The sequence below is a fragment of the Astatotilapia calliptera genome, chromosome 2 (genome assembly GCF_964374335.1).
Source record: "Astatotilapia calliptera chromosome 2, fAstCal68.1, whole genome shotgun sequence".
Classification (NCBI taxonomy): domain Eukaryota; kingdom Metazoa; phylum Chordata; class Actinopteri; order Cichliformes; family Cichlidae; genus Astatotilapia; species Astatotilapia calliptera.
The window spans coordinates 28204150-28214517 of NC_137423.1; the positions used below are offsets into that span (position 1 = coordinate 28204150).

The 10368-nt window shown below is 42.3% G+C and overlaps 1 long non-coding RNA gene across 1 annotated transcript; it reads right to left on the minus strand.

The window, feature by feature from the left end:
- Positions 1-2622: 2622 nt before the first annotated feature.
- LOC145431463 (uncharacterized) lies at positions 2623-5746 on the minus strand. The gene is made up of 3 exons (XR_013911772.1): positions 5624-5746; positions 4214-4328; positions 2623-3217 (listed from the first exon to the last, which is right to left on the minus strand). It is a non-coding gene; the product is annotated as an uncharacterized LOC145431463 (long non-coding RNA).
- Between the last annotated feature and the right edge of the window lie 4622 nt (positions 5747-10368).

Sequence of the window (10368 nt, forward strand, 5' to 3'; positions counted from 1 at the left end):
CTCTTCTTAATTCTTCAGCGCGAAAACAGAGAGGGAAAGGAGGCGAGACTCGCGAGTGTCGGCACCTTTATCTCCACTGCAAATATTTGCCTAATGAGAAAAATATTATTCCGCCTTTAATTACAAATGTGCCTTTCCCTTCTGCTTACAAACATCTCCTTTGAGACGTTGTCTTATTACAATTGCTGTTTAATCTGAGACGGAATTAAAGCAGCAGTAATTAGTTTATAGAGGAGTCTAATTGTCTTACTGTGCCTTTAAAAAAAACATTGCTTCATCTCCTCAGGAACTTTGAAAGTAGGATAGTGTCTCCCCGCTTGCAACCCCGCCACCTTCCCCCAATTCAACTTCTTTACTGCAGCTGTGCAACAAAACTATTAATTTAAACCATTAATCTCTAAGTCATTACCACTTATCAAAAGGGCTGCAAATTAATTATGTTAACTGCTGGAATTTTTCATTAGATCTTTAAATGTGTGCACTTCATCAGTTCTGAGAACTCAGCAATTTGATTACAGTTGATTTCTCTCCATTTAATGAAGCGAGCATTTTGTTTTTTTTCCCGCTGTCCTTTTTTTTGTCCGTCTCCCTCTTTTTTTTTTCATTAATTGGATTATGATCAATGCGAGCTTTAATGTTATGGAAAACTTAGCCAAAGCCTCTATCTGCTATGACACAGTTTCCCGCCAGAAGATTAGAGAATGCCGTATCTTCGGTCGTCAAATATCAAACTGTCTTTCCTTAACGATGTAAGAGTGAAACGTTGCTAATCACTGCTGACAAACGCACACTGCTGTTCTACAAAGATAATGAGTCTGCCAGAGTCAAGGGGAGAAACAAACAGCCGAAAGAGAGAGCAGAGGAGATGGGGAGAGACGAAATGTGACAGATCAACAAAACACAGATACTACAAGTGCAAGCACAGACTGACAACTCATGTGTACAAAAACACTGAAGGAAATGAAATAAAGGGAGATATGTAAAAGGGTGTGAGGTGTTGGTGGGGGGAGAGACCGTCACATTGTTTCAGGTTAGAGAGTTGACCTAAATGAAGCTGTGAGACAGAGCTGGAGAGACAGAGTCAGAGACATTACTGAGACATGTGTCAACCACCAGGGGATGTAAGGTGTGAAAGAGAGAAACAGAGTGAAGAAGGGTGAGAAAAGGGGGGAAAACTGAGGGAAGAGGAGGGCGAAGCGGGAGCCGTAAGGGATGAAGACCGACTCTGAAATCGTTGGCGAGAAAGAAGACAGCCGAGTGAGCCTCGTCTTTTGTGTCCACTTTTGAGAACTTTTTTGCATCAGTCGAGACCTAAATAGAGGATTTCCCACATGAATCGCTGAATTTAATTACACCTGCTCGTCACTGCTTTGGTTTGGCTGTAAAATCAAACCGCCGATCCACACCAGCTAAGAACTTTAAAGTCCTGATGATCTGTACACGTTTCACATCCCCACAATTCGCACATAGTTGATTTATAGACTTGTGAAATGCACCTGTGTGCTTTAGCCTCCTCCACCCTGGACCCGAAATGTCACCCGGACGCATAAACGCACACAGACACACATGAGCGGACGCATCTACACACATGCACAGGTGCTGCCGGGTGGACCGTGGGGAAGAGGTGAGAGCGCTCTCGCTCCACTGAGTGGAAAACCTGATCTTCTTACCTCAGCAACTTCAGATGGAGCAACTCAGTGGAGAGACATCTGTGTGAGCGCGAGTGTGTGTTGCGCGAAGGGGAGCAAGGGCTGAGGAATAAACAGAGAGATTGAGGAGGAAGTGAGAGATAGGCAGACGGAGCTGGAGACACTGGGCCCTCGGCTGTTGTCATGGCAACACATTAGCGAGCCTTAGGGTAAACAGGTGTCTCCTTTTAACTTAATAAGTCCAGCTAAATGAGCTAATCAGCACTTGTGATATGAGCCGCAGGCCTGAGGAGGAGCTGAAAAACTCCTTGAGCCTCCCCCAACCCAACCTTGTTTCTCACCAGTGCGTCCGGCGGCCAGCCCGTCCGGGGTCAAATGGATTTACACAGCAGCCCGCCATTCAATTGAGTCAGCACTGAAACACCAGCTACTGCTGTTTCTGTGTATGACCACCCACTACTGTCATTAGCATCAGAGAGAGAGAGTACCGGTTTGTGTGGATTATCATTGCTACGCGTGCCCATTATCATAACAGTTACGATAGCTACGCCTTGTTGAATGGATAATCAGCAAGGTATTATGTGCTGGGATAATAGCACCATGTGAAAATGGGAGATGCACTCCCGGCTAACGTGCACAACCGTACCAATTATTACGAGCAGGGTTCATGCTGCATTTCGTTAAAGCTGTATATCAGCGCAGATCTGATTACGATAACAACAGAGTGTCCTGTGATGATGGTTATTAGGACCGTTGCGGCAATGATGAGGGTGTTATTTCAAGGGAGGAACTTACCTTTGTGAGTTCAACAGCTTTGTGTGTATGTCTGTGTGTGTCTTACCCACTGAAAATCATTGTGAATCTGTCACAAGACTAGCATTATCGTTTGAACAAAACACTTTGTCTGAATGGTTGAATTATTTAGTTTAAATAAAGTCCTTCTCCAAGCAAGTTTTCACACTCAGCCACCATCTTAGCAAAACCGTTATTTAATGTTAACAAAGACCAAGCTCCTTACTAAATGGGGGACATGTAGCACTTCACAATCTGGTGAAAACTGCATTAAACATTTGGTAAGTGTAAGGGCCGCAGTTTAGATGATTGAATTGAATTTGATTATATTTGATTTATATAGCGCCAAATCACAACAATGGTCACCTCAAGGTGCTTTATATTGTCAGGTAAAGACCTACAATCTTCCTCCTAGCGTTTTTCCCGCTCGGTTGCAGGGTCCGCTTTTCTGCAAAGTCGTCTCCACTTGGGTCGGTCAAGGGCGTCGGTCAGATCGGCTTCGATCTTCTTCACGTCGTCCTTGATTCGGTCCATCCATCTCCGCTTTGGTCTGCCTCTAGGTCGACGTCCTTGGGGGCTGAGCCGCAGTGCTGTTCTCACCACTGAGTTCTCATCGCTCCGTACCACATGTCCGTACCACCGCAGCCTCGCTTCTTGCATCTTATCTGTGATTGGCGCGATTCCCATCCTCTTTCTAACGTCGGTGTTCATGACGTGGTCCCATCGTGTTAGGCCTAGGCACCATCGCAGCATCCGCATTTCCATCGTGTAAAGACCTACAATAACACAGAGAAAATCCCAACAATCAGGCAACAACCTGTGTGCAAGCATATAGTGACAGTGGGAAGAAAAAACTCCCTTTTAACAGGAAGAAACTTGCAGCAGCACCAGGCTCAGGGAGGGGCGGCCATCTGCCACGGCCAGTTCATGGTGAGGGGAGGGAGACAAGACAAAAGTCCTTTTTTCCCCCGTCCCCTTCTTCCACAGGTGAGACATAGCAAAGAACAAATACTTTCTGTTACTGTGCTTAAGTAGAAAATTCAAGTATCATGTTTTTTTTTTAACTTTTATTTCCTACTCCCTAATACTAATATCTCTACTTTCTGCTCTTTATATTTTCAGTCCAGTTTAAGTTTAAGAATTATTATTTCTCATCATATTTCTCAGATATCTAATTTATTTGAATCTAAATGGAGGGAACAACAGCAGATAAATCCTATTGGTGTATCCATCATCAGAGCTTATTGCACAAGAAAAGATGAAAGAGACAAAAATGTAATTTATGCATCTTTTTTGGCACTATACTTTGCGGTTTACATGGTCAGAATGATTCAGAACAGCATTTATGGTGCAGATGTCCATAAATTGTGGTGGCGGTACCTCAGCATCTAGCTGGATTATTGCACCATATTTACAGTACACATCATCTGACCTAAGTGAAGGAAAAGCTTAAGCTTAAAAAAAAAGAAAAAACTGCAGGGGGAAAGAAAAAAAAAAATCAGGAATCTCCAACTTAAACATGACACCCATCTCAGTGGCAGTACAGCCACTGAAACCGTGATCCAACTATTAATACCTCTCAGGAGGAGCTGCAACTCCCGTCAGTTGATCCTCCCCCTCCAGGAAATAACAATTAACCAACTAAACCACACCAGTGCTCAATCTATCACTGAAAATACAACTTCAACAGTGAACAGTGGCAAAATTGATGTAGTTATATTAAGAGAAAGTACTCAATATGTAACACCTTAAAATCAACACATCCTTCAAACCTCAGAGAACAGTCTTCCTGGGACGTCCCAGAAACTTCACCATAATAGATGTCCTAAAGGACCTGGACTGGTTTGGCACTTCCTGGGTCTGAACCAGTTGGAGTCCAGGTGCAGTCTGAAGAACAGTTGAAAAACAAATAAATTACTCAAACACAAACATTAAAACAAGCAATTTTAGCAAGACTCTATTTAGCATTTCTTGTTTCTTGTTGATTTGATGCACAGGCATACAGCACAGCTCAGTTAAAACCATTATGTATTGTGCATAGAGGTCTCAGGCCTCCCCATGGCAGTGACTTCTGCACAATAAGACAAAGGTTTAGTATATTAGATATTGGATTTGTGTTAGTTTGCATAGGTATTTGCCTATGCAGAGCCTACACAGAGGGGTATACATCCAGTGTAAACATGTTTGCGTGCAGTTCTCCAGTTGCTTGACGTTGACACATACATAGGTCAAAATCTGATTGGATTAAAAGTGGAACGGTAAAATAAAAAGCAGCAGAGTTCACGTGAACTGGATAAGCAACAAACAGCAACTACAGTGGCCTGCAAAGCTTTCTGTAGAGCTTATATACGCTATTCTAGTTTCTGTCCACTGAGGTTCACTTGGGTCAGAGTGATGGAGATTTTGTAAACCTGTCTGTGATATCTCCAGGTCATGTCCCCAAAAGAGTATAACTGTCATTTATGGTTTAAAGAATTTCATTGTGTACTTAAGCTAATCATTCACATAATTAATATATATCTATCTATATCTATCTATATATATACACAACCATCCTAACGCCACCATTTTTTTTGGAATTCTCACATAGATTTCCCACTCAGGAACCTCCAAGCGTCATAACTAAAACCTCATAATTTCTTGTGTTCTCACTTTGCAAAGTCCATAAAATCTGTTTGTGCGTGAGACGCCTGCATCTGTGGGACTTGTAACTATTGTTAGCAGCTGTCATTAGGAGAGACTTTGCCTTAATTATCTCATCACTGTCTGCCTCATGGGATTTTCATATGTCCTGCAAAAGCTAAGAAAGCCAAAGCCATTTCAGTTCTTTATTGGCTTTAATTTTCAACACAAAGGTGCAGACACGTGATGACAAAAATATGATACTGAACAAAAGCGTTTGGCAGGTGAAGTCACAGACTTGCTGTTTTTCAGTTGAATCTGCTGAAACGGGAGGTTCACTCTTCTCATCTCATTTTAAGAGGGCAGCATTTTTGTTGCCTTATATCTTGCCGCCTCTGTGGGCATGTACACATTATTAAGCTGCTCAGGCCCCACACCAGCACCAGGCCTCCACCCCTCTACCCCGCCATCACTCTCCTACCCAGCTCCCCAGAGATAATCACGGTATTACAAATGAAAAGTCAGAGCCATAAATCAGTACTCCTCCACCCCCGGCCCACCTCACAACACCACCGCAGGTTCTCCGCATTCCTCCCCATCTCCCTCACTCTCCTCTCCAGCCTTCATTTAACCTGGGAAATTGCCGGCTTCGCCCGTTTTAGTGTTGCAAAAAAGACACACACACAAAAACAGAGAAAGGAAAGAGGGACGGATTGGGGGCTGGGAGGGCTGAGTAATCCGGGATTTCCACTGTGTGACTTCAGCAGTTGGCCCATGGTATCCATCAAACTCGCATCTGTGTCACACACATCCCTGTGTGTGTGTGTGTGTGTGTGTGTGTGTGTGTGTGTGTGTGTGTGTGTGTGTGTGTGTGTGTGTGTGTGTGTGTGTGTGTGTGTGTGTGTGTGTAAGTGTGAGAGAGTGTGAGTGAGTAAGAGAGAGAGCTTTGCAATCCTGCATGACTCAGATGCAGCTGGTCTGCTGAAGTGGATGTGCAGGGACAGTCGAGGGTGGAAAAATACACAAAAAAATATAAACCAATTTTAGGAATCTAATGTCCTGTGTGGAAATCACACATCAGACTAATATGATTTTAGATTTAGACAAAAGAAGAACAAATGGCACAGATCGGGAGAAATCAGTGCATCATAGATAATAATATACTCTTGTTTTATTCACACCTTTAACAACCCGTGTTGTAAAAAGTGCCAAATGAAGACACCTTTCTTCCCAGCTAGTAGCACTCTAGAACCCAAGTTGATGAAAAACTGATGTAGAACGGTTGAAGGCGTCAGACGTCGCTGGCTACAGATGAAAAGTTACTGCTGTTGTATCAAACAAATGAGGACAGAGGGACTGACATGCAGGCTGATCCAGGTGTCAGGCTGTGCAGTACAGCAGCTAATAGCAAGAGAAAAGGAGAGAACAAGAAAGGCAAGGAAGAATAGATAGCAGGAGAGAGGGATGTCTCCCACCCTCCCCAGCTTGTCAGTCAGTCACAGAGGGGGAGAACGACAGGCCACAATGGGGCCCTTCAACGGCTGGCTGAAAGTTGTAATTTAGCATGAAGAGCCATCGAGGGGCGAGCCTAAATATAGCTCCACATATACATTGTGTCTTGTAGAGAGAATAGCAATTAACAGCCAATTAAATGAATGACTGGGGTCAGCAGCAGCAGCAAACTAATGGTGGGTGTGTTGCTGCGCTACCGGATAATCCGAAGAGACAAAGAGAGAGGTTTGGGAGTGAGAGAGGGCGCATTTCTCAACATTTTCTTTTGAGCAAGGCAGCATAATGAGATTTGAAGGGTTCCAGTAATGCGTCACCTGTCCATCAAATAAATTGTGTGCTTGTATAAAGAACTCGTATAATAACTACTTTATGCATGTCATCCTACATGCATGCACTCAGACATCAATGCACTGTGTGAACTGGGACTTGCAATGGAAATGCAGGGCCTCCAGCTCCAGCAGGAGCTTTTGCAAGTCGGGGGTCTTTATTGGTAACAAAAGACCTTTAATCAGGTGTAGCAGGGCTAATGTCATATTCAACTAAGGAGGTTGATTCAACAGAGGACTTAGCTTTGATTTGATTTGAGCATGATCACTTAGTTCATTATATTGCCCCACACTGGGCTGTTTTATTCTATACTGTTGTTTTAGGAGCAGTAGATCATTATTTAGTGCGGTTTTTAAAAATTAATAGAACTCGGTGTGACAACACTTGCACAGGTTACTTTGACTATTGTAATTACCTTGTCCTGGGTGACACACATAGGGTACAAAAGCATGTATGTGATCTTCATTCAGATTACAAAGAGGTCGTATGCTCATGTGTCAGTGTGCTCATAGCCTGTATATAAAAGATAGAGACCGCCTACTTACTGGTTTCTGGACTCTACGTTACAGAGTTTTGGTTTCTTTATACCTCATTCTAGATACTTCAACACTAATGAGTGATGTGGCAAGTTAGCACCTTCCCAAAAAAGCGAGGAAACACAGTAGCCACATTCAGGTATTACTAGCAAAACCAAGTATTTTTGTCTTTTGTACTTAAAAACAGCTCTGCAGCACATTCAAGGATAGAGTCTGGTCAGTGCTCTATGCATGGCTTAATTTAAGAATCACAAATACACATCAATAGCAGTACAGAGTTTACGTGGATGGTGGCAGTACAGAGTGCCACCATCTTGGATTGCTAACCCGGGGTATTCGACAAAAACATATCTTAGTGGGAACTGGAATTTCCAGGAAAGCACCATTATCAGGAGCAGAAGATACCATATTTGAACAAAAACAGCATTATTCAATTTAGGTTTAGTTGTATAGCATCAAGTCACACAAAAAGATTCTACAGTGTTCATGGAAAAAGCCCTAAGGATCAGATGGTCTCCTGTGAGCAGCACTTTGCAACACTGGGGAGGAAAAACTTGCTTTTAACAGGAAGAAACCTGTGGGAGAGCCAGGGTCAGGGTGGGGCTGTTTGCCCCTTTCAGTCTTTTCAAGGTGAGACGATAAAGCAGAGGAAAGACAGGGATACGGAGCAGAACATGCACCGTGGGAGAGAGAAGACAAGTGTTAACGACTTGCAGTGGTGGTGTGTAAACATGTGGGGACTGAAAAAAGCTGAGTGGAGAAGCACACCACAGTGTATCAGCTAAGGAAGCTTAGTTACACCCTATAGTTAATAAAATCCAAATGGGTAAGTTATAAACATTCACTCATGGCATGCAGTTGCTATGAAGGGATAAACTGTCCACAGACCAGACTGTGCTGTGAAGTTGGGCTTTTTAATGTTACAGTCTACAGGGATTGAGCAGCTTGTTGAACAAGCCTGAAGTGGCCATTAGAGGAACTGGTTAACGAATGAGTGGAGGACACATGATGACTCATAAGAATCTGTAATTTTTTTTTAATTAATTTAATTTTGGGCATCTGTGTTATCATTTCCATAACTCTCCATTTCTGTCTGTCGAAGCTAATGCACAATCCCAGAGTTTTAAGGATCCTGAAAACGGTGGACTTACGTGGAGTCCAGGATTAACATATCAAAAGCTCCGGGTTTACGAAAAAACATATTTGTGTGGACGTGGCTCGAGTCACTGCGGTAGCCGAAGAACATCGAAACAAGTCCCCATCTAATTGCCTCGCCTTTGAAAAGGCAACTACTTGCTTCAAAAAAACAAGGCGAGTCATTAACGCTGTTCTGGCAGCAATCCCACCTCCCCTCCTCATCCCCACTTCTCCTGCTCTCTCTCTCTGCTGCAGCTGATAACACCTTGTTCAGAGCCAGTGATCAAGGCAGAATCATCTCCTTCTCACCCCCATCTTTTCTGCAACTCCACCTGCGTAATTGCCGCACCTAACCTTTTCAGCGCTGCCTCCACTGGGAGTCAGCCAGCCAGCCCAATTGGGCTGCGGGTATTAATAGAATCTCATTTCATGCCTCCATCGGATAAAACAAAGGTTGGGTTTCACCGAGCAAGTTTGATCTTTTTACTGCGACTGTTGAGAAGGTAACTGCGCAGTGTGGATTCAGAAAAGCGTGTTCTTGTGTGTGTGTGAGAGAGGGAGAAAGTCAGCAGGGCCACGTTGGGGTTTGGCGCAGGCAGCTGGGTGGGCAGGAGGGTTAGCCAGCAAAGTGTATAATCATGGTAAAAATCCATCAACAACTCCTGCAGATTACATGATAAGATGCATAATTTGCTCTTGCCCTCCAGAATGACACCGAGTCTGGTATTTGCTTTTGCCTTTCTCTCTTCCTACTCCTGAAAAACAAATCTCTTTAGGCACAAAAACAACTTGGTTAGACGATTCCGGCAAAACTAATTCATAATTATGGCGACAAGGTGACAGAATCACAGCATGTAGGGATTCTCAAGGGAAATCATCTCAACATCAGGGATTACAGTCACTTAAATGCAAACAGAGGACCTCATATAAACTTAGTTCATGAATAAAAGTATTAAAAGTGTATATATATATATATATATATATATATATATATATATATATATATATATATATATATATATATATATATATATATATATATATATATATACATACATATATATATATATATATATATATATATATATATATATATATATATATATATATATATATATATATATATATATATACATATATATATATATACATATATATATATATATATATATATTTATAACACCTCCTGGATGAATCCACACTTTGTCACACATGTTTGTATATGGTCTAATTATGCCTTTTGCCCTTTGTGGTTTTAATATCCTGGATTGCCACAGTGGTTGAAAATGGATCTGTATGTTATTTCATGGTGAAATGGACCCAGGCTGAGGTTTCTGACCTTTCAGTGCTGAAGTTAAATGAAACTCATTAGTGGCTAAATACTCCATGACGTATTCTCTGTGTTAACACATTCTTCTTTTATTTATTTATTTTTTCGCTGAGCTTCTTCAATGTGACTTCTTTTAATTAAGCTCCAAATTAGGGCTGGATTGTCTAGTTTGTAATTGTGCCACAAAAAGCCGTTCCTGCTCACAAATCATATGATTTTCCAAAGATCACGGCATAATCAGCGGTGTTTAAAGGTGCTCTAAAGGATATTTCAGGTTGCGTGACATGTCGTTTTTTTTCTAGAGCTTAATATGAGGTTGCTCAAATGGCCTTTATTTAACACAGAGCCCTTTGACAAACCATATTGTAACAGTATTGTCCTCCTAGAGATCAATGCAGCCTCACCACGCACACTCTGATGTGAGCTGCTTGTGCCTGAGATGCATCTTGGGAAATCTCTTTAA